Genomic DNA, 25512 nt, shown 5'->3' with positions numbered 1-25512 from the left:
CCTCCCTCTGTCTCTCTCCCGTTCTATCTTACTTTCTCTCCTTCCTTCTTTAATTGTCTGTATATTTCACATTTGTCCATTACTTATTTTATCTATTTAATTTTAAGGCTTTATCTTTTACATTTAGAATAGCATACCACTTTTGTTTTAAAGACAGCTTCATGGAGGAAAAGGATCCCTCATCTGAACCCTAATTGAAGGAGGACCTGTGTGTTGTCATGTAATATTTTATACCAAAATAGAAGAGACGTGTTTTACTTTTTTTTTTCCCCCAGTCAAAATCCCAAGATTTCCCACAACCCATAAAAGGCAGAGCCTACATCTGGAGTTCAAAGGTCATGAATGTTCTGCAATTTATCACAAACTCTTCTATGTTACTCTAACATAGTACATTAACAGGATAACACAGCTTCATATTTATAAGCTGCAGCCCATTTGCAGCTGGTTATGAGGTCATATTCTTGCAGTTCCACCAATTTGATATAAAATGCATTTATAACTGAAGCCACCAATCTCTTTACCTGCAAAAAGACATGATCTAGACTGAGTATTCACCCTGGTTTTAGTCAGAGGTCCTCTGGAGTGGTGGTTTGCTCCAGTCCTCTTCTAGATTTGGATACATGCCTCGCCTTTCTCTCTCCTGTGCTAAGGGTATAGGACTGTAGTCTGACATAAACCAGCAGCTCTAAAAAGCCCTTTTGTACAGCTGGCAAAATTACTATTTCACTCCCTGTAGGAAAAGGATATTTCCAGCAGGAATCTCAGTATCATGAGCTCCCTTGGTAGCTAAATCTATAAGGTGGTTTTACATGTATACAGAGTAGTGGTTTACTGGGGTGTTTGAAAAGGTTGCAGGATAGTAAATAGCAAACAGATAAGATGCAGAAATATTTAGAAAAGTGCCAAGAGGGTAGATCTACTTGTGTGGTTACATGTATCCCTAGTCTGTACACTAATTAACAACTTGCTTTCCAGATTCCCTCCCATCCATCTGCATAAATGAACCAGAAATGTGTGTGTTTTCATTGGTGGGTTACCAGAGATCACACAAAAAAGTCATCTGTGTCAGTCCTGTGTGTTGAACACAAAACTCCTGAATTCCCAGCAATATGCGTAAAAGCAATGTCATAGCAGATGGAATAATAGGTGATGCAAGATGAGGAAAAAAAACCACAACCAAACAACAACAACAAAAAAAAAACAACAACACACACACACACACAAACACAACAGAGGGAGGGGCTGAGCATGGTGCATATCTTTCAAGGTACTGCTAAGAGGTGGCACTCAGACTTCATCGTTGATGGGGATCAAGTGGAAGATTCAAAGCAAGCTCTTTTCCTTCAGCAAACAAAACGATGCTGTCAATGGGTGGAGGCCTTGGAGGAAGGCCAGGAGACAGCGTGCTGTAGACAACGAGATGACACATAAAGGCTGAAATGAGAGTCTGAGCTGTGGGAAGAGACCAGCCAGGGCAGTGCCAGGGGAGGGAGAGAGGGGGAGAGCACAAGGGGCAGAAGACATGTGATCCAGAAAAGGCCTTGAAATGTAGGGATTAATTTGAACCCATGAACTTCATCAGAAAATGTTCTTCAGTTTACGGAAGGTTGAATGTATATATCCATTCAATCTGGTCAGAAGGTTATCAGCAGAATATGTACTATTTGTAGAAAAATGCTGAAAAAATGCAGATCACTGGTAGGTAAATGTTTAACCCAACATTGTTCCAAAGACAAAAAAGAAAAGTGTTTCTGAACGGTGACAGCTTGCGTTCTAACAAAATGTAAACAGTGAGGTACTGTTGCTGGATGAAACCAAAATTGCATTAAAATAATTAAATGTAATTAAAAAGCAAACAAATTTTACAAATACAAATAAAAATGCTTCTTTCTTTTTTAGAATTGTCTAGATAAACTATTTCACTGTTTCCTCTTTCTTTGCAGATTTTTAGTATGCAAGAGTTAGATTTCATCTCTCAGTTCAGAACCAGCCATTTTCTGAAAACTAAAGAGCTCTTGAAGGATGAGAAAGATCATCAATATTTTTTAACTAAGTAAGTGCAAGACTCAGTGTCTTTATGTATGAAAAAAAATGCGGTACATATAACAAACAAATTTCATGAAATATTTTCACAGAGTGTTCTAACAGATCACAGGCTTCACAAGAAGTTTATTCCTGCTCAGTTAGATGTAATAGCAAGTTATATTTCTAGAGGAGTGTTTTGTGTCCAAACACAGAAATACCTGCACTCAGAATTCAATGTTACTCTTCTGTGAAACTAACCAGATAAGTAAAACTCTAGCAATTTTCTCTGAAGAAACATTAAATAATTTATCCTTCTGTAAACATTTCCCTCGCTTTCCAAATCCAAACTGTAATTTTAGAAGTAATAGTTCTTTGGCTACAATTATTTTAGGATATTCAGCATGAATACGTAATACTGATTTGAGCAACAAAACAGTCTTAGATTCTTTTCATAGGTTTTATTTGATTAACATGTTAAAAAAAGGGAGCACTGAATAAAGCCTCTACCAGCAAAAGGAAAGCAGCTGGATGGAGCAGCAAAATGTGTTGTTCATGGGGATGTGGGAAATTCAACTTTTTGCTAAATACACAGTACTTCGAACCTACTTCTAAAGAGGTATTTGCCCAGGACGTTTATCTGAATGATATAAGGGGGAGGATATTCTTCACAATCAACAACCATTCAAGGGAAAATTGCACTTGGAAAGAAAAGGTAGCTCATCAGAAACTTGCTTATCAACTCTGCAGGCAGTTCCTTGTATGCAGAAGTTTCTGTATCAACGAACCCCAGACAAGATATTTGGGAAGAAGCCAGTCCCTAACCCAGATTGGATGCCTGTAGTGGAAAAACATAACCTATTAAATCAATTCCACTCTGCAATTAAACAGCATGTAAATAGGAAAGATACTCGAAAACAACTTCTGCCGGGATAAGTGGAAGCACTGAGTCAACATTGTTTCAGGATTTTCCTTTTCTATTGTTTATGCATTAATGATTGTACCTTTAAGAAAAAAAAAAAACAAAAACAAAAACGAAAAAGACATAACTCATGACTGGCCACGTAGAATTGCCAAGAAGTCATGTCTGTTATTTAGAATTTTCTTTCTGTGCATTATAAAGAGGAAAAGAGAAGATCCAGCAAGGAGTCACTGCACTCCTTTCTGTAGGAACCTTGATGTCAAGCAATAATTTGTGACCAAACATATCAAAAGATGCCCACAGATCCTATACATGTCTTATAAGTTGATCAAGTTAGCCTGCCACAATGGTTTGTTATGTCTTTTTAATAGGCATCATACCTTGATTTTGTTTTGCAGAAGTCATCTGAACTTTAGTAATCATACAGTGTCAGATCCATATCTATAAAAGAAAACAGAGGAGAAAATAAAAGTGCACAGAACATGAATAGATAATATACAAATCTTCATACTATAAGTAACTACAGACTAGTTGGAGTTACATATAACCAACTATTATTGTCAGACACTAGCTTTCTCAAAACATATTTAGTCACAAATTAATTGAGCCTGTTTTCCTGAGGGGAAGGTTAGCAGTCCTCAATGTAGTACAAATAGACCCATCTTGCTATACTGAAACTGGTATATAAATCTGTCACTTGGAAAATCTTCCTACTCCCATTAGCCTACTTACATCTGATCACTCTCATCTAAGATACAAGTTAGTCCTTTGAAATGAAGAATTGTATGATGCCATAGCTTGTTTGAGGAAATCCAAGTTAACGGAGCTATTTTTAACTTTTGACTACCGCTTTTATTTTGAGATTTTTGAAGTGCTGAAGAGTTTTATCCTACCTGCACTCCAACTATCTTGCCTACCACTTAATTTCTTGCAGAATTTTACATATATGCTGTGGGAGGAAAAGAGCCTGAGCACAGATGTCATTTTGTCAGTGGCAGAAAAAATATCCACTTGAAATGTACTCCTGGAGCACCGTTGGGAAAAATAATTGCTGAGTCCTTTCTACAGGATAGTCTAGAACCTCACCACTTGTATTCCGCTATTCTGCCCTTCAGGGAAAACCAAAAATCACTTTTCCACTAATATGATGACAGTGAGGCAAATCAGTCAGGTGAGTATGAATAAAGGTAATTTAAACAGTTGATATTCCTTGCCTGAAATACACAAGTGGACTTTTGTTTGTTTGGTTGGTTGGTTGTTTTTTTTTTGTGCTGTTGTTTTTTTGCTTGTTTGCTTTTCCCCAGAAGTGAATCAGAAATCAAGTTGGAATGCCTGGATCCAGAGCAACCCAGAACAACATTCATTAACACGTGAATATTGTATTTCATGCACCCAGCTTAATGATAATATTTTACACAGTGATATAACTGGGATTAATGAGTGTCTATTAGAACCAGCTTTCAGATGCAATGGGCTGTGACAGTGACCAGTCGCTCTGCTTCAGGGCTTCTGAGCTGGCCTCCCTGCCCATCCTTCCTGGGGCCTCCTCTCACACTACCCATACCCAGGACCCCACTTCAGCCCAGCCCAGAGCCCTCAGTCCCTGTCCAGGTGATGCTTCAAGACTGCCAGTCTCTGGCCCTGTCCTCACTACCTTCTGGCTCACCCTGACGACCTTCATGGACTTCTCTGACTGACCTTGGACCTGGCCTGTTCCACTAGCTGTCTGGTGAAGGCCCCCTGATGTTCTGTACTGATGATGAACCTGAACAGACTGATTTGGCCACCCAGTCTGAGATACACTTAGGCAGTCACTTCCCAGCCGTCTCACGTGCATGAGTGCACACTGAAACTGGATTAGCACCAGTTAAATTGTTCAGTCTAGTGTAGGGGACAAGTGTGGGGTCAGGTGCTCCATCTGAAACTCAGGCTAGCTGAGCTCATTACCACCACAAAATTAATAACTTCTATGTCAAAACCCTCTTCCACTATAACCATTATTTTCAAAAGTACCACTTTTCCTGTTTCTTTTATCCTATTTAGCAATCAAAGAATGGTGAGCCCCATAAAAGATATTCAAATAATTCTGTGGCACTGTTTATTATTTTATACATTCTTACCTCTACTTTTGTCCCAGGTACTTTGTATCTTTTTATCATAATCAGTTTTTGCACAGCATTAATGTACAATGTTATCTATATGTTATATATGTAGAAGGCATCTGGTATCAAGCATATCATTTTACCTGGTAGTTTTGTGATATAGTTGAGCAAAAGGTTTCTGTTTGTTTGCTTGCTTGTTTCACCCTTTTAGCTTAGGGATTTGCAATCATTTTTTCAAAGCCTGATTAGAACATCCTATTTTCCAATTGGCCTAAGGGTAATGCATGGATGAGTCTGTCTCTGCTGAATGCTTCTTTCTTCAGAAATTCTGCAGATTACACAGATTTGAAATGAAGTAGATTGTTCAAGTCTAGTTTTCAGATTTCCATTGAGAGCAAAACAAGTTCTAGTTCTTTTTAACAAGAACTAGATTATGATATTGAAACAATGCATCAAATAAAGTTTGCTTTGGGCTATTTGCTAATTAGTTGCTGTGACAATGTAAGGGCAATTTACTAGAGCCATTTTGAAAGGATCAAGGATGTCTGTAGTCATCTATTAGGAAATAAGGATCTGGCAGCAGAATTTAAGGCAAACAAATTACACTGCTGCACACAGCATTTTATATTTTTTATATTATATATACAAATATATTTTGAGAAATAGCTAGAAAATACTACAGATTTTTATAAATTTTTCAATTTGTGGTTATGTTATGGCACTGGCTTCAAAACTTAATACTTATTATGATTTTGGCAGTATGAAGATCAATTTATACAGATTCATCAAAATAGGAAAATGGTAAAATTGGTTGGAAATTATTCAGAAGAACATTTTTTCCTTTGCTGGTTCACTTAAACCTTCTGCGAGAGTTAGGGTGATTTTGCAAGACACTAGGATACTCTTCAGAAAGGTAGGTGGTTCATTTTCCCTCCATGCAATTGGCTGGCTGGCTGGCTGGTGGGAATCTCTTACCTTCAAGAACTGAACTCTTCAGAAGCCCTGCTGCTGACAGTTGACCATAAAGGCACCTGTTTCCTTACAGTTGGCACAGGTCACTTCCCAGGCACCTGTCTCCTTTAGCAACTGCTAGACTGTTTCATAGAACTAAAAGCTTGATATTGTGGGAGCAGTGTCTGCCATGGTCCCACCTTCATTACTCCTTAGGCTCTCAGGGTTTCCAGGCCCCACATGCAAACACCATATCAGCAGCAGACTCTGTGCTCCCAAGGTGATTTAGCAAAAGAAAAAATTGCCCTGAAGAAAATATTTCTGAAAACTTAGAAATTTTCATGGAGTTGCAGTTCAATATTCTTGACAACTTTGGTTGTACTGATGATCCCTTTGATCAATAAAAGCTTTGTGTTCTTTCTCAATTAATTTATTTAATAAAAACAAAACAAAGCAAGACAATAAGTTTATGTATCTTAATAAATATTTTATGCATTGTAGAATTCACTTATTTTAGATGTGGAAGGAACTGTCTTATATCACAATTTTAATGTTTATCACCAAATGTATAAATTAGTTTTAGCTATTGGGAATTAGTTATCTTAGAAAAATAACATGTATTATTAGTCTGAGGATAATAGGATACAAGTAAAAATACCACACAGCACTTCCATAGTTGCTGGAAGTTTGCAATAAACTTGAGAGGAAAAGGTCTGATTGCAAATGATCGCAGGCAGGACCACAGAATCCACAGCTTCTTGTCTGGATATTAATATGTAGCCTAGGAATGGAGTTAATGCTTCTGTTTGAGATCAGGCATCTTAAAATCATTTCATCCTTTTAAATTGCCATATTGAAAAAAAAATCAATTTCCAACTAACTTCGTGTGTACAATACGATACAGAAATTCTCTTCAGAGTCTGCTGGTTTATTCTAAAGCACAACAAAACTATGCAGTAACAACAGACCCAAGAACAGCTTTGCAAAATCAGCATCATCTTTCTCTGGGCAACATTAAGTAAAAGTATAAATCCAGAGAGTCAGTGTGAAAGTGCCTCTGACCTCCTGTTGGTGAGTTTTACAAAGCATGTGACTGAAACATGTGCCCAGAATGTTCTGCAAAATTTGTCCCATGTATCAAACAGTCAGAATATTCAAATTACATTATGAATGTACCTTGAAACAGAATAAGCTAACCTCTGACAAAGAAGTTGAAGAAGTATTTTCTCTCTAAGCTGTTCTCCCCAGCTATTTTACGGTGTGTCTCTACAGTATCCATCAGAAGCATCTGTTATTAGCTGCGCTGGGGGACTCAGGAATGGAATAAATGGACACTTGTCAAAATCAGAGTGGTAACACCTGTGGTATGTGACATCACTATGACAAAAGAATATATCACTTGCATTTACTGTCCTCCTGGCTGTGGGAGTGTGTGATTGTCCTGCAAAATCATTTTATTCAGCTTGCATAAGTTCAGATGCATGAAACCATCTCTTTTTTTCTTAGTAGCAAGAGTTTGAAACACCTGCTCTGGGAGTTACTGCATTCTATGAAGCCATTCATTTCTTGCTTTTGTAGCTCCTAGGACAGCTTTTTTTTTTTTTTTTTTTTTTTTTTTTTTTTTTTTTTTTCCAGACAAAATCAAACATCTAAGTTCCTGTTGTATGGGAATCACTTCTTTTCTTATGCACCAGTACTAGAGCACAGTTCAGTGTCGGACTCAGCACAGCCTGTCACAACGGAGACAGAGGTTAAACAAGGAGGTTTATTCAGTTCTGTTGGGGAAGAAACACGTCCATTAACAACGTAAAGGTTTAAAGCAGTCAAAAGGCCCATTTCAAGAATAAGAGCGTCAGTTTTCACAATATTGAACTCGGCAGGTACACACAGAGTGTCATGTGTCACCAGTGCAATACGATAGCCAAGCACAGGGGTTGCTTCCTTCAAGTCTCCTAAAGTAGTTCAGGCTTCAGACCCTTTGAAAATATTGCAGATGCAGGCAGAATTGACACAACTGAGCCACTGCCTTGCGAAATGTGAGTAGTTCAGTAAAGCAAAGCTGTCCTCCAGGGAAAAATGTGTCCCAGGGTGCAAGTGTCATTGTAGAAACTTATTTCAGGAAAAAAACAAGCTGAGCTGCATTTATCTACACTTAATTCTGAGGCTGGAAGAGGAGGACTAGGAGTCAATCACCATAATTTCAATGAATCAAAAGCTGTATTTCAATTTGCAAGGCTCTTAAAAACATTTGTGGCAAATGACTTCTGGGCCACCGGCATGCATTTGTTTCAAGCTTAAATGAAATTTCTTTCAGAGCAGATGCAGAAACACAATAGTAACCACCATAGCAAACCTCATCTGTGAAACCTTGAATGGCAGCAGAGGCAGAGCAGATGAAAGGAAAATTAGAAAGAGATTGGGAAAAAAAAAAAAAAGGGGAGAGGAGAAAGAGAGAAAGAGAGGGTGAGAACAAAGATGACAGGTAGGGAAGAGAGAAGAAGAAAAGAAGGGAGGATGAAAAGGGGGGGATTTAGGACAAGGAGAATCCTCAACAATGCATTTCATATTAAATCCTTAGTTACTTATTTTGAAAGACTGTGGCGATTGTGATACAACTTGTTGAATATTCTCTTCACTGATCAAGAATTTATTTCAGGCAGATTTTTTTTGATTGGATTTATTATTCTATTCAAAAAGAAAACCAGAACAACAACAACAACAAAACAGAAAATAACTACCAACCCTGATATCTGTGTTTTGAAGCACTTTTCACATTAGCATTGGTCAGTCTTGAATTTATTGCAAAGAATTTCAGTTTAAGCAGTAATCAGTAAATCCCCCCAAATACTGAATGTCAAGAAAGTGTCCAGAAAGTTAAATCATAAAATCATAGAATCATAGAATATCCCAAGTTGGAAGGGACCCATAAGGCTCATCGAGTCTAACTCCTGGCTCTACACAGGTCTACACAAAAATTCAGACCATATGACTAAGAGCATAGTCCAAACACTTCTTAAACTCTGACAGGCTTGCTGCCATGAGTACATCCCTGGGGAGCCTGTTCCATTGTGTGACCACCCTCTCAGTGAAGAACCTTTTCCTGATGTGCAACCTGAACCTCCCCTGTTGTAGCCTGACTCCATTCCCTCGGGTCCTGTCACTGGTGACTAAAGAGAACAGATCGGCGCCTGCCCCTCCACTCCCCCTCATGAGGAAGCTGTAGGCCATGATGAGGTCTCCCCTCAGCCTCCTCTTTTCCAGGCTGAACAGCCTAAGTTGCCTCAGATGCTCCTCGTACATCTTCCCCTCTAGGCCCTTCACCACTTTGTAGCACTTCTCTGGACACTCTCCAACAGTTTCACATTCTTTTTCTACTCTGGTGCCCAGAACTGCACACAGTACTCATGGTGAGGTCACACCAGCGCAGACTAGAGTGGGAAAATTACTTCCCTTGACCAACTAGCAATGCCGTGCTCGATGCACCCCAGGATACGGTTGGCCCTCCTGGCTGCCAGGACACACTGCTGGCTCATATTCAACTTGCTATTAACCAAAACCCCCAGATTCCTCTCTGAGGGGATGCTCTCTAGCATCTCGCCCCCCAGTCTCTACATATAGCTAGGGTTGTGCCTTCCTAGATGCAGGACCCAGCACCCACTCTTGTTAAACTTCATGCGGTAGGTGATTGCCCATCTCTCCAATCTGTCCAGATCTCTCTGGCCTTTCCATCCTCATCAGAGTCAACAACTTCTACCAGTTTAGTATCATCAGCAAACTTACTCAAAACACCTTCTAGTCCTACATCCAAATTGTTTATGAAAACATTGAAAAGAACTGGCCCTAAAATGGAGCGTTGGGGACCCCACTGGTGACTGGCCACCAGCCTGATGCGGCCCCATTTACCATAACCCTTTGAGCCTATCCATCAGCCAATTGTTCACCCATAGTATGACGTTTTTGTCTAGCTGTATGTTGGATATTTTGTCCAGTAGGATACTATGAGAAACCGTATCAAAAACTTTACTGAAATCCGAAAAGATTACATCAATTGGTTTCCCTTGATAAACTAGATGGGTGATCTTATCATAAAAAGAAATCAGATTTGTTAAACAGGACCTACCCCTCACGAACCCATGTTGGCTGTGCACCCTAGGTGCACTTCAATAACTCCCAGGATAATCTCCATAATTTTACCAGTCACTGATGTGAGACTGACAGGCCTGTAGTTACCAGGGTCTTCTTTCTTGCCCTTGTCACAACGTTTTTGTCACAACATTTGCCAGCTTCTAGTCTACTGGGACCTCTCCAGATTCCCAAGACCATTGAAAAATAATTGAAAGAGGTCCCACAGTGAAGTCAGCCAGCTCTCTGAGCACCCTGGGATGAATCCCATCCAGACCCATGGACTTGTATGGATCCAGGTGGAGCAGAAAATCCCACACATGTTCATGGTTGGCTGGGAGTTTATCATTCCCACCGTCACGGTCCTCTAGCTCAGGGCACACAGGGTCACAAAGCCCATAACTGGGGTTGAAGACAGAGGCAAAGAAGGCATTTAACGTCTCTGCTTTGCCTATATCTTTGTTTGTGAGGTGGCCATCCCCATCAAGTAGTGGACCTATGTTTTCTCTGGTCCTCCTTTTTTGTTCATGTATTTAAAAAACAACTTTTTTATTGTCTCCCACAGACCTGGCCAGCTTCAACTCTAATTGGGCTTTGGCTGCATGAATTTTCTTCCTACAAATCTGAACAGCATCCCTGTAGTCCTTCTGTGTTGCCTGACCCTGCTTCCAGCAGCCATACACTTTCTTTTTCTGCCTAAGCTCCAGAAGAAGAAGATCCCTGGTCAACCAAGCTGGACTTCTGCCCCACCTGCTTTACTTCTGGTACTTTGGAATTACCTCTGGAATTACTGCCTTTTAGGAGGCAGTTCTTAAAGGCTGACAAGCACGGATGGATGCCAATGCCTTCAAAAGCAGTTTCCCAAGGGACCTTGCTAACTAGTTCCCTGAGCAGCCTGAAGTCTGCTCTCCCCATATCCAGGGCTGAAGTTTTTATGGCAGTTTTCCTCCTGTCACCAAAAATTTTAAACTCAACCGTTTCATCATCACTATGACCAAGACAGCCGTCAATTGCCACATCCCCCACAAGACCCTCTCTGTTCTCCAGCAACAGATCTAGGAGGACACCTTTCCTAGATGGCTTCCTTAGCACCTGAAACAGGAAGTTGTCACTGAGATGCTTTAGGAACCTCCTGGACCTGCTCGTGTCAGCTGTGTGGTAATCCCAGTTAATGTCTGGCAAGTTGAAGTCTCCCATAAGGACAAGGGCAGTTGATCTTGAGGTATCTCTTGGTTCCTCAAAGAATAATTCATGGGTGTCATCATCCTGGCCAGGTGGTCTGTCATAGACTCCCATGAAGACATCCCCTTTATTTGTTTGTCCCTTAATCCTTACTCAGAGGCTCTCATCTTTGCCATTACCAACTGCAAGCTCCACACAGTTTAGCCCCCCCTTTACATACAGCACTAACCCCCTGCCTCATCTGCCCTGCATGTCCCTCCTGAGGAGCCTGTAACCATCTATTGCAACACACCAGTCACAGGACTCATCCCACCAGGTTCCCTTATGCCAATGATATCAAAGCTCTGAGATTGGGTCAAGACTTCTAGCTCCTCTAGTTTATTCCTCATGCTGCGTGCATTGGTGTAGAAGCACTTCAAATGTGCCTCATTGTACGCAGCACCTTGTGGAGCAGATCGAAGGACCTCACTAGCACACAGTTGCTCTGATTCTTGCATGCCATTCCTTAGTGTGTCACTGGCGGGACTGGTTTTATCCCTTTTCCATTTCAACTCTAGTTTAAAGCCCAATCTATCAGCCCTAACAACTCCTGGGCAAAAATCCTTTCCCCCCTCTGAGAGAGGTGCATCCCATCTGGTGCCAGCAGACCTGGTGTTGCATAGACCTTCCTGTGATCAACAAACCCAAAGTTCTGCCAGTGGCACCAGTCTCAGAGCCACGTATTGATGAGACGTGTCTGCCTGTCAACATTGATCCCTCCTATTGGAAAGACAGAGGCAAACACAACCTGTGCCCCTGATCCTTTAACCAGTCACCCCAAAGCCGTAAAAGACCCTTTTGATTGCCCTTGGATTTTCCTTGCTACCTCATCATTACCGTACCAGGCGAGCGACTTTTCTTGCAATGTCTCTTATCCAAGCTCCAGGAATCCAGCAGGCCTCCCTGTGGGTTGGGTCCGGATGGCAAATCAGGCCCTCGGTTCCTTTCAGAAGGGAGTCCCCTATGATGATAAACCTTCTTTATTTCTTGATGGAAGATGTAGTAATGCTGGGGGTAGGTTGCCTTGCCTTAGGCACCCCTTCCAACCTGGATGGGCTTTCTTCTATCATCGTTTGCTTGACTGTCAAGTTCTAGAGCCTCATACCTGTTGAGTAAGGGTAGCTGGGAAAATGAGGTAGGCAGGGAGGGGGCTCAGCTACCACCCGGAGCAGAAACCTGCTTCCATTCCCCACCTTGGCCTAGGTCCCCTCCTACTGCCTGGTGGGATGGGGAAACTTTTGTCTTTTGTGTAGTGGCTGCCTGGTGGGATAGAGGAATCTTTGTTTCTTGTGTGGTGGCTGGCTCATGAGTCTGTCTCAGAGAGGGTAGAGTATGCTTCCACCAGTCAATTTCCCTCTCTGACTCCCTGATGCTCCTCAGCCTGCTCACCTCCTCCTGAAGCTCTGCCACCAGGCTAAGCAGTTCTTCAACCTGGGCACACCTCCCACAGGCATACCCAGTGCTGCTGCTATCAGACACTGACAGAAGACTCGGGCACACCCTGCAGCCCAAAACCTGTCCGGCCACGTGTTTCCCCAAGACCTCTGTCTGGGTTAGCCACATCGGTAACTGTGGCTGGAGAGGCCGCAAGGGATGCAGAGGCCACAGCTTTCTGCGGGATGGATATCATGGCTGGGCTCTTCGCGACCAGGTTACAACCGCTGTTGGAAGACAGCGGTGAGAGCGCCCTCCCTCTGTGAACTGCTGTGCAAACTGCCACGCCACACCCTAACTGCCACGCCACAACCTAACTGATGCACCAAGCCCTAACTGAAGCACCACGCCCTGTTTGCCCGTCCTGTTCACCACACTCCTGGTCACTCATGCTCCGTAGGGACTGGCAATGTACAGCAGGGGGACTGCTGGCTCCACCTGTGCCTTGTCAGCCAACCTCATGAGGGCTGCCGGGTCCTGGCAGCTCCCTCAGCTGCCTCGCGTGGCCTTGATGCAGAAAAGCACCTGCCCGCGATGATCCCCTGTTCCACTGCAGAATGTGTCTCCCTTCACACCCTATACACCTATACTCCCTATAAATTTAAGAAATATTTCCACTTGATAAATCCACCAACTACAAAGGTTCACACTCCATGTGTTCTCACTAAAGGTGTGTGTGTATGTATGTGCACAGAGGCACCCCATCACAGATAACCAAAAGGATCATTGTGTGGTCTGAGCTCGCTTGATGAATCAGGGCCTGGGTAACTGTGCTACCGTGAACTATTAGGCTGCCATTTGTTCATATCAGAATGAATATCTGAGGTTGTTTTATATATATATATGCATTTTATGAGAGCCCTTTAAATCTAGTATGTAAATTATTTCAGATCAGACTTTGAAAAGTAATTCCCACGACTAGGGTCAATGAACTCTTTTCCCCTTATCATATTTGAATAAAATTGTCAGTAGTGCTGATGACTTCTAAAAATGCAACCAATGTCATTAGGCTGTTAAATAGGAACTGTTTGGTGCTGAGCTCTTTTTGAAATCTCTTCCAAAAACACATCTGTATTTCACTGTTGCCCTTCCTTGTTTTATTTTTGATCCTGTTGTCAGTGAAGAGCATCATTATCACTCTACTCATACCAGAGCATTTTCATATTTTCTTTGTTTTGATTAGAATATATTTGGCCTAATTAGAAATGTGAAATCAGGATGGATGATAGCAACCCTGGAACCACACTTCAAACGCCGTTACAGGCATTTCAGGAAGGGGTCAGAGAAATAAACTATAGCTCATTAGCCTGAGGCTATGAGTGATCTACCAACCATACAGAAAATTGGCAGCCCTTCTGTCTTTTGTCCTCAAGGAGCCTGTGTATTAAACTAATTGTTAAATATAGCAAACAGACTGGCAGTCCAGTCAGACTATTTTTTGCACATGTAAAATAATGGGGTTATTTGGATTTCATTGAAATTCTATCCATATATGTTTTACAAATGTGCAAGCACTTACACAATTCAGAGAAAATCTTCAACACTGGCCTGAGATTCTAAAGGTACCTCTATAGAGTAAACTGCTTAGTTAGAGAGAAATATATATATACGTGTGTGTGTATAAATATATATATAAATTTATAAAGAAAAATATATTAAAATGCCTATGTAAAGACTGCCTATGTAAAGACTCAGTAAGTCCAGAGTTTTGTTATATGATAACATTTAAGAAGCATGCTCAGATGTTTAGAATATTAGTGAAAAATCTTATTGTCTATATTATTCTGTGCTACACTTCTCTAATTCATGTGCATACAGGTATAAAAACTGTGACATGCTTCTCACTTCTAAAATAATAGTTTTTGTAGTTAAAAGCTTTTGTTATGGTCAAAAATTGTTGAGTGAGATTTGTTTAATACTAACTGATATCACTCCTTTCTGTTCGCATTAAAAACTGGCGATGCAACACAATGACTTTGTTGTTGACAATGAAAATGACGATTCTATTTCACGATTGGAATTTTTAGATTATACCAATCCACTGTCCATATGCTTTTTGAGATATAATGTAAAATTACCATAACAAAAGAGAGAACTATATGCACAGAGAATATTTCTAAAAATCAGATCATGAATCTGAGCATGAATCCTTGTTTTTTTTCCCCACTCTGATTTAGACTTTTAGTAGTGTTTTTGTAAAAAAAAAAAAAAAAAAAGTAGTTGGCTTTAAGTGATGAAACAGAAGAATTGCTAGTGTTTAAACAATGTTTTACACAAATTTACAACAAATTGAAAACAACACCCACGGATCATATGCATGCAGCAGAGATAAAATGATTACAGGATTTAATAAGTTCTTATTTCTTTGCATCATACTACTGAGGAAAAGTGTTGATTTTAGTAGGATTATTCATGTGTTTAAACCTATGCATATGCTTTGCTGGGTCAAGCACACAATGATCAGAGCTAGCAGGACTGAGTTTTTGTTACTTAATTTGTCATTCTTCCCTTCCCACCAAGCAAAAGAAACTTTAAGCCCTCTGTGGTTGTTTCCAGTATTTGTCAAAGACTTGCTTCCATTCCAGAGGAATACTTGCTGCTTCACTGTACGGCATATCCAATGATCACACACAAACAGGCGGTGCCATGCATCTGATTGTATTCCAAATAGCTAAATCATGGCTCAAACCAAATCAAAGGCAAACTTTCACTGTCCTTAATAACTGAAGAATTTGGATTTAAGTAGAATCAGTTGGCAAATAGCAGCAAGGGAGGTTGCTGTCACATTCTCTTCCATCCTTACTCGTGTTAGAAGTTAATCTATAATGTATTTTCCTTTTTATTTTTAATGGGAAAAACACATCCATATGATAGAGATGATGAGATATAGTTGTGGTTTAAGTTGTGAATAATCTAATTCAAGTTCTGAATTATCTTCATTTAAATCTTTTCAAGATTAAGATATAAAGCAAACTAGATTATTGATTCAAGGTCATAATTCTTTTTAATTGCTCTTAGAAAAATTCTGTAGTAGTTACAGTAAAGGTTTATTATGTTTTGTTTTGTTTTGCTTTGTCTTATTTTGCTTTGACTATCATGTAGTCTTAAACTGAACTTGACATTAACAAACAGAGAAGCTAAGCAGTCATATGACTATGAAATAGTGTCCCAAATATTTATCTGTGCTTTTTCGTTTCTCTTAACTTAGTATATGACAAGGAGTTTTGAGAAAACACATAAAGCAGATGGTAAAGGGAAAGCTGTCAAACATAGAGCCTATTATTTTCAAATTCACAGTCTTTCTATAAAATGTTGATAAAGCTAAAGCGTGGCTTAATATGAGGTGGGTTTAAAGAAGTCTCCTTATACATTAGCTAACTATTACTTGCACTTAACAAAACAGAGATTACACACAACAATAAATGAAATAGAAAATGGCATTTTAAAGAGCAGAAACAGCCTTTCAAGATCAGTATAATTTTTCTCATGAGCTACAGTCATATAAGCAAATTCTTACATTCTTTTCCTTAATGCAGACAAGGCTGCTTAGGTCCAGAGTCACCAAAGTATTTAAAATCCCTTGATCAGTGAGGGTCACCAAAAGGAAAAGATAACATAGCCACAATTCTCCAACATGATGTTTTAATCCAAGCTGAGACTTATGGGTGCTTGTAAAGTAATATTAAACAACATAAGCTGTATTTAGAAAACCCAAAAGCCATGAAAATGGCCCAGAAATCCTACACTCAAATGCACATCAAAGATCCGTTTCTTCCACAGACCAGTCAAGTTGTAGTCTGTATTATCTTCAACTGATTTTATACCAGCATTAAGACAGAAGCACAGTAAGAAGTCATTGAAAGTCTTCACTATATATAAAGATAACTTTTCCATAAATGAAACTCTTCCAGACACTTAATAAAAAAAAAATTATTTTCCTTCCTTCCTTTCCTTCCTTTCCTTCCTTCCTTCCTTCCTTCCTTCCTTCCTTCCTTCCTTCCTTCCTTCCTTCCTTCCTTCCTTCCTTCCTTCCTTCCTTCCTTCCTTCCTTCCTTCCTTCCTTCCTTCCTTCCCTCCTTCCTTCCTTCCTTCCTTCCTTCCTTCCTTCCTTCCTTCCTTCCTTCCTTCCTTCCTTCCTTCCTTCCTTCCTTCCTTCCTTCCTTCCTTCCTTCCTTCCTTCCTTCCTTCCTTCCCCAGTATCATCAAATATACAACTCAAAGACAACTTTTTGCCCTGTAAAAGCTTTTGGTCTCCTGTGAAGCAGTTCTGAACCTTCCAAGAATACTGTAATGCATTAAGCAAGATGTTATCATAAGCTTTCTCTGTAAGTTCAACTCTGCAAATTCAAGGCAAAACAATATATATATATATATATATTTTTTTTTTACCTGAAAGAAGTATACAAGGACTCTGCATACACAGAAATACATCAGAGTAAAAGCATGCCATTTTCATGTTAATGTAAGTGGAATTAATTTTACTAAAGGTCTTAGCCTGTTACAATGGACCATTTAAATCACAAGACTGTTGTAAAAATGCATATGTTAGGGTTATGTTTTCATTTATGTCATTTTAAATGGATAATAACAGCACTGTAGTTTGTTGAATGAATATTGTAACTAAGAGAAGTTTCAAGTCCATCTTCTTTATAAAATCACATAACTAAACTGTTGCAAACTCTTACATATTGATTGCTTCTCCTGGCATCAGTTTAGACAGATGGAAAGGTTTGGTAAACCCTGATGCTATCATGTAGTTTGCTTCTTATTTCATCTATATCCCTCCATCAGAGTGCAATAGAAACAATTAACCAGCTTTCAATTAACTGCTTGAAAAATCACCATCTGCCTTTTTTTTTTTCCCATTCAGTTAAGCCTTTCATTCTTGACATAGATTTAGCTAGCAACATAGAAAATAAACATTCTGCTCCACTCCCCCCCCCCAAAAAAAAAAATGGAACCCATAGCATATTTAAGGCAAAGGAGTACCTATGAAAATTTGAAGTGTTGGTCCATTTTGCCCTATCCCATCCCCCCCCTTCCCCTTTATTTTTTCAATATGCTAAGGCCAATTTAATTCAAGAAGGAAGCTACCAGTGTGGCTTGAATCAGTTAAACATATAGGATTCACCATAGATCTGTAATTCAACTCAACTCTAGCCTTAGGGAAGTCTGTTTTTACAACCAGATCATCCTGTCAACTGAGCCAGGCATGAGTTTTTATTTTTGTTTTGTTTAGCTGATGCGTGTGAGTTGATGTATACGTATCTGATGTGAAACTTAGACATTTTTGACATTGCAGACCATAACACTATATACTGTCAAGTATCATCATCATATAATACATAGGCAGTTGAATGGCAATGGACTTGAATGGTGGCTGACATAGAATCATCAATCTAATTTTCACATTATTATTACGATTTGCATTGCGGGCCAAAGCACAACCCACTTTATTCCTTCTCTCTTCTTTCCTATGTACTCGCAATGGATTATTTAAATCACATGGATTGTAATGTTTGTCTCATTATTTACTGTTTATTGTCCTGGAAGATAGGTCCATATTTGAGAAGCAATTAATGTTCAGAACCATTGTTAGAGGTCTTCCCTGAGTCTTTTCCAGAATATCTTTATAGGTTTTCGTCTGAAATAGACTGTTCTTATAGGACCAGACAGATTTTACTACACTGAATCAATGCACAAATGGCTGTCCATGCGCAAAGCAGAAAGCACAAAATCATACCGTATTCACAAAAGAAAATCATTCAATACTGTCTCACAGCCATAATTCCAAAACATAATCTGTGTGCTGAAAAACTCTTGGACAATGCTAAATGGTGGCTGAAGTATTTTATTTAGAAGTGAGTGGTTCCCGTTGGCAAAAGATAGGAAGACCAAAGTTTCTGTGTCCAATAGATATTATCAGTTGGAGAGTGTATATTTAGACTGATGCTATAGATAATTTGAAAGTGAAACCAAATAGATGTAGTCAGGATATTTTCTGAAGAAATCAAGCCACTTGAAATATCACCAGGTGGAATTTGACGTGTATGATTTTTAAATTCATTCCATCATTATTTGCATCAGACCAATATATGATTTGAATTTCTGACCAAAAGAGAAAAAGATTAACATTCTTCCAGTAAACAGCATTTAAAAAAGTGCACGTATACATAAGATATGAGAAGTTCAATTTAGGTCATGGTAACTGAGGATAAAATTTCAGAGCTGTCAATTCACCTCTTTACAGCTCAGTTTTCTCATCTTTAAACTGGGGGTAGTGAGTGGTATTTAGCTCATGACAAACGAAAAAAAGAGTTTTACATGTCTTCAATATGAGCAGTCAGGTATGTATGAATGATTGTCTCAGTTTTATGGTATCTGAAGCTAAGAAATCCATCAATAAGTTGAAAATACTGAAAAGTATTTGTGTTGCAAATTCTTGTAGTGATCATGGAAGTACAATCTGATTGCTCCCTGTGATTTTCCAAATATTTTACCTTTCCTAGATGACAAACTGTTTTCTTCCTTCTCTGGTTCTTGCTTCATCATTTAAGACACATTCCATATTCATTGTAGTGGTGCCTAAATTTCTTTTCTCAGGCCATTTATGATGACTTTCATGGGTTTAGGTATAAAGCAGAACAAAATGGTGGTTGACTTTTTTTTTTTTTTTAAATAAGTTACACTGGATTTGAAATAGAGAGGACAGAAAAAACATGTTTTTGCTAGTAAACTGTGCAAACATGACATGGAAATCATAGAGGGAGTTTGCAGACTGGATGTAATACCAACATATCTTTTTTTTCTTACAAAATGTATTATGTCACCAGAGGGACACTTTAAAATGAAATCTTTCAAAGTTTTCAGATATTTCAGTAGCATGCACATTTATAGCTAGCAATTAAACACAGAAATTATGGATAGAATGCAATTGGAAGTGAAAATCTAAAAAGTCTGCACTGATCTAAGAAGACAGCCTGATGCAAAGCATCATCTCCCAAAGGCCCTTCTGTCTATGTAGTTTTGAAACATACACTAAACCAGCTGCCAAACCTGGCTTTTAAATGGAAGCTACAAAAAAGGTGTTCTGCATTTTTAGTGCATGCCACTTTACAAAGGAAAGAAGCACTGTCTGGCTGCCATATAGGCAAGCAAAAGGGAGCCAGCTTGCAAGTGATTAGAATAATGAAACTGGAAAGGATTAGTCACATTATCCAAACATGAAGCAATAGGCTAGTCAAACTAATCCCCAAGGAACAGTTAAAGGAAACAAATGACATGATAGACATAGGGTTACTTCTCAGTAAGACAGCATTAGAGCATGTGGTACTTGCACTCATGTTCTGGTCACATATTTTCTAAAAGTGTATGCAAGCAGGGAGAAGGTAAGCCGACGTGTCTGGATGACAATATTGAGCTAGTATTATTTCAGATTCTGCATGTCTTATCTGACTTTTAAAAATAATTAAAGTGTTATTAGACTGACTGATATCAATGGAACATCCACATCCTGTGGAGCCCTTAATTGCAGGAAAAGAAGGGTAATGATCCAGGTTTTAATATGACTGTGTCTATTGTGCCCTGTTGGATGGATTCATTATGCAGTGAGTGAACATTTTTTTCCCTCGTTATTTAATTATTTTGGAACTGTAAGAAGTAATTCGAGTGCTAATCACAATGTTTATATTTTAGTAGGATAATTTAGCTCCATATATATATATGGGGCTAAATATATATATTATATATATGTATATAAAATCATGCATGGAAATGATGTCCCAGTCCTTTATTAATATGTCAGATTTTTATCTATTCACAAAAGTTGCTAGACCTATTAACATTAAAAACAGATTTTAAAAAGACATGTACATGATATTTATAGAAGACCTGATCCAAAGTCTGGAGTCGAAGAGAGTCCTTCCAAAGCCATACTTATGCTATAACTGGAAAAGCACAATGAGAGTAAGGGATCCATTCTTGTTGAAACTACTAAGCATACACAGAAGGACCTAGATCAAGGGCAAAACAAAAACTAAACAGCTGCTAATTATCCTTTTGATGACTTCAGGCTGCACTGCAGGTAGAGGCTTTTTGCTGGGAAGAGCTTTGGCAAAACTATTGTCCTGTATGAAACATGAACCTTGCCTGAAACAGCTCACATATATTCATGTAGGAGAGCCCACATGGCCGTCTTTTTCTCCCATCAATCCAAGCATGAGGGATGCCCTGTCTTGACTGCAGAAGGGAGTTTTAGGGAAAGTGGATACTAAGTATGACATTGTACCAGAGATGGCTCAGTCCTGTGCAATGTCTCTTGTACATGATTCAGAGGGCTATCAGTGGATAATTATGAATTAATCTGCATACAGAGTTTTGTCTTACCCATGATCCGTTAGTTGCTGGCTTCCACACTGAAGCTTGAGGGTACACAATCCTACATTTTTGTCTCAGGTTCAATGTGGTGCTGAGTATTCTCATTGTTCATATTCAGATCTCACCATGTTAGAGATCCAGTAATCAATTAGTTTCTATAACATCCTTTCACAACGATTTCCCCAGATTAATTGCATGTGCTTTCTAAAAAGTATTTCCTTTCACTTTTTATCAGCTGTTTGATAGAAGTATTTTTTGTAACCTCTTTAGAAGAGCTGAATTTGGGAAGAGCTTATCAGGTTCTGAAGGAGTGTAATCATCCATTCCTTACCAAGTGATATATTAGATCATTTATTTGTGGCAAGACAGACATTTCAATAGTGCTTATTGTTTCCCATAATGAAAGGTTTAAATCTTCCTTTAGGTTCCTCTGAAATTTAATTTTTGTTGATGGAGACAAGCCAGTTTGTGCAAGGTTTTTTTTTTTTTTTGTTTTGTTTTTTTTTTTTTTTATGTCAGGGCTTCAGAAATCCCAAACTATTAATTATATTTTTCCACTCTATAACTCTATGTTGTGAAAAAAAGGAGGTGGAGGAAATCAAGTACAATAGAAGCTTTCACACACCTCACCTTTAAAAACAATAAATTCCTTCCCTTTAGCAAGATTATTTATTGAGCTGTTATTTAGTCACTGAAAAGGGATTTTGTCATACACTCTACACCACTCATGAAAACTGCATCCTATTGTATTTCTGTATTTGCATTTGGCAGAAGTGCACAATGCAATTGACAAATTTATATCCTTGGCCAAATTAACCCCAGAAATGCCCCTTCTACATGGGAACTAAGGTTCTATGAATAGTGTGTACTTCAAGTCTGGGTGACTTATGTGTGAATTTCCTTCTAGCTACCAAGTAGTTGCTTTTTAGAGTATAACTTACCATAATTAAGAAGATTGTCATGTCAGCAAAATGCATTTATTGTTGGTACAATGTATTTATGTTTCATCCAAATTGCTAATATCGTTGGTAAGTAGTAGCAAACGACAATATACAGCAGCGTATGCTTAGATAACACTCATACTATCAAAGAGTACCACCTCCATAGTTGTAACACTGTACTTGCTTCCTTCTGGCCAGTTTTCAGTGCAAGAAAATCTGTGCTTTCTCATCTCATTTGCAATGCATTACAAGGTCATGGAGAAAGACTTGAACAAATTTTTCTCTTAGGAAAATCAATAATGATTTATGATATCTGACTTCAAAAAATGTTGTTTCATAAAAATGATAGACAATGGTGCACTAATCTACCAAGACGACTCTGGGTTCCAGTTCACCTTTAGCATCATTTCCAGCAGCTAAAGCACTGTATGGCAAAATGTCTCTCAGTTCATCTCAGCAGTCATCTCATTTTTCAAATACACCGAATTCATCAGCAAGCTGGCAATTTCATAATGTGTGTTATGAATAGGAAATTATTCAAAAAATATTATTGGAATATTCAGAAACTGCTACTCATTCAGCTGTGCTAATGGCTCAGATCCTGGAAGGCAAAGTAGCTTGACTCCAAAACTTTAAAAAGAAATCTAATGATACATAAACTAATCTCATGATTTGGAGGCACAAACCATGGTTTTTACACCATTCAGTCTGGCAGTACTGCCATTGGCAGAGCATAATGGGCAACGGAGCAGGTGTTTAGGAAGACTGCAAACAACAACACTTTTTTCTTCTACCTAGAGTGCTTTATTAGGAGAAGACTGCCAGGGTAGTTCCTTATAAAATTTCATAAAAGTTTTTATTCCCTAAAGAACTGCTTCTATTCACGATTCAGTACTGGGGATGAATGAGTCATTGCTGCCCACAAACTGCAGCAAAGGAGGACCAGGAAATTCATTCATGAGTTACCTCCACTAAAAACCTTGCCAGGAGTACCTTGGCCCACAAATATGTACATCTGTGTCTGCCTGCACGTAGATCCTTATTAGCATCTACATGACCCAGCTTGAGTCTTTATAGCTGTTTTTCCCAGGACTGTATTCCATCCTCTCCATGTCCTCTCTCATTTTCTATTTTTCTCAGTTTGACATTGTGATATATGTAGGGATGAACAAGCTAGCTACACACACACACAAAAGCAAAAGGCTTGAAATACAGGAATAATTTGCCTACTCATAGAATTATTTTTATAGAACTATTTAATTTGCTGGATTCACACCCACTTCTAACCAGTTCTATTCTGTGTTACAGAAGTACTCTTGGCACCTCAATGTAAAAATATATACCACTACTTCCATCCTCTCCCACGTTTCTCAGCTTCTGTAAAATGAAAGAGATGTTCACAGGTTGCAGTAGTTGTTTGTTGAGTTCCGGCACAATGCCCAACTCCTCTCTTCCCCCATGTCTGTAAGGACAGAGAGAAGCTGCATCCTTCTTTCTCATCAGAAGTAAATGGCATGATTCATTCTTCCTGGTAGCTGACTATAATACAAGCTTTTTATCAGCTGTCATGCACCTGTTCAGCTGGCAGATCGGTAACATCGGAAACATTTTGGTCACTCCACTATCTCTGCTTTTAGCCATGGATTCCAAATGGACTGAAGGACCTACTGAATCTGCAGTTTGTTCTGGGGCAAGTGGTCTGCCCCTCTGTCCTCTCAAAGGCTATTCCTTGTAGTGTGGATGGGTTACAATGATGTCCACAGCTCACTTTGTCAGTGATTAAAACAAACACTATTCCATTTGATGTAAGCTCTTCATACTAACCAGCACAATGAATTTGTAGCAGTACAGCTTCCTCTGATGTTGATATGAGGCACAAAACAGGACACTTACTTAAAACAGGACAAGGCACTGAGCACTGAGCTGCCTTGGGTTCCTAAGTCTTTCACTTCTTCTGCGTTGGAGTCAGATGAAAGCATGTCATAATTCCAGGAAAAATATGTACATTTCCAGAGAGTTACAACTCCACACTCAGAAAGTCCCACAAAATTTCCTATAACTGTAGTACATAATCACAGCGATTTTTTATTTTTATTTTTTTTTTCACACAGATTACGTACCATTCATAGATGTGTGTATAATGAAACAGATTAGAATCACTGTTATCTCCTGTGTGTCTCACACTTTCTGTTTTAATCTTATTCCCTAATTCCCTCCTGAGAGTTAGGAAGAAATAACCTTCTTGTTTTCCACATCAAATCTGAAAGTGATGGGATAATCATGGTCTGTCTTTAAATAATGCATTTTACTGGATGCAATGAGTATCTTATATGTATTTTGTGTATCATGCTTATGTAATATATTAAGACATCCATGAAGACATGTAGTTTCTATTGAGAGCAAAGCAGGCTTTCTACGAGGTAAATGCTAGGTGAGTTTCTGGGGACGGTGGTAATATTTCCCCAATGTAATGGCATTCAGTTATTTAAGTCATATGCTAGGCTACCACAAATCAGTACAGAAAGTCTCCTGAAGGAAGTCTAAGTTTGTATTCTGCTGCTGTCATTTATAAGCTATTTTAGACTTGCTTTATATATAAGTGACTGCTTCATAGTTCTTGGAACAGGTGATGCTATAACATGTGCAATCCTTTTCTTCAGCAGCCTTTAATAAATGGGTAGAAGTATTACCTTTTTATTATAGGTAACATAGAAAATGATGCCTGTATTTATGGCTGACTAACAATTTCCACAATAAAACTCTTGCTTATTATATTGTTAGACTTAAATTGTTCAGGATGAAGTTTCTGATGCCAGATAGCTGCCTCAGATTGCATATTTTGGGAATATTTCAACTACAAAAGGTACGACCGTTTCCAAGAAATAAGCTAAGAACAAATCTATGGTTTTGCGCATTAAAAATTTTCACTGGGACAAGATGTCTTATGGCTACTGGTGAATACAGCAATTGGAAATCAGGAAAAAGTATAGATTGAACAAGAACAGTCATACTGAGTAAGGCTGACACTTTTGGCGATGCTGTGACTTACTTCTGATCTTCAAGTTGCCTGAATATGGGATCTCTTTGGAGCAAAATGTGGTTTCTGTTTGACTCATAGATGTGTTTTCCTTTTTAATCAGATGAAAGGGGCTAGTACATGTCTGTTGGAGAGTAGGGGAAGGGAGCCTGGGGCTATGGGTGGTGGTAAAATGCCATCTCACTGTGGCCAATAAGAAGAGCAGGGCAGGGCTGGCAACAGAGACTTGGTTCAGCCTCAGCCCAGGGATCATAGATATGACCCCGGTGTTGGGCCAGGTCTAGGGCCAAGACCAATAGGTCAGCAGTTCAGGTTTAGAAGGTACAAAGCATGGCTGTGGCACAGCTCAAGGACCCTGAGTGAAGGCCAGAGATCAAAAGCGGC

General features: G+C 39.1%; 2 long non-coding RNA genes across 3 annotated transcripts in view; one reads left to right on the top strand and one right to left on the bottom strand.

Annotated features, from left to right (window-relative positions):
• The window catches only part of LOC106030659 (uncharacterized), a 9524-nt gene extending 1599 nt beyond the window's left edge, over positions 1-7925 (bottom strand). Inside the window, exons 1-2 of one of the 2 annotated variants that reach the window (XR_001203868.3) lie at positions 7174-7925; positions 3325-3385 (exon numbers count right to left, since the gene is read on the bottom strand). This is a non-coding gene — a long non-coding RNA (uncharacterized lncRNA). The remainder of the gene's footprint in view (positions 1-3324; positions 3386-7173) is intronic. The other variant, XR_001203867.3, reaches the window with a different exon arrangement.
• Positions 861-15885, top strand: LOC136790199 (uncharacterized). The gene is made up of 3 exons (XR_010829726.1): positions 861-2053; positions 3879-4115; positions 10685-15885. It is a non-coding gene; the product is annotated as an uncharacterized lncRNA (long non-coding RNA).
• The last annotated feature ends 9627 nt before the right edge of the window (positions 15886-25512 follow it).

This window comes from Anser cygnoides, chromosome 2 (assembly GCF_040182565.1).
Source record: "Anser cygnoides isolate HZ-2024a breed goose chromosome 2, Taihu_goose_T2T_genome, whole genome shotgun sequence".
In the NCBI taxonomy this organism is placed as follows: Eukaryota; Metazoa; Chordata; class Aves; order Anseriformes; family Anatidae; genus Anser; species Anser cygnoides.
Note: the sequence above shows the minus strand (reverse complement) of the source record. Positions and strands in the feature narration are given on the sequence as shown.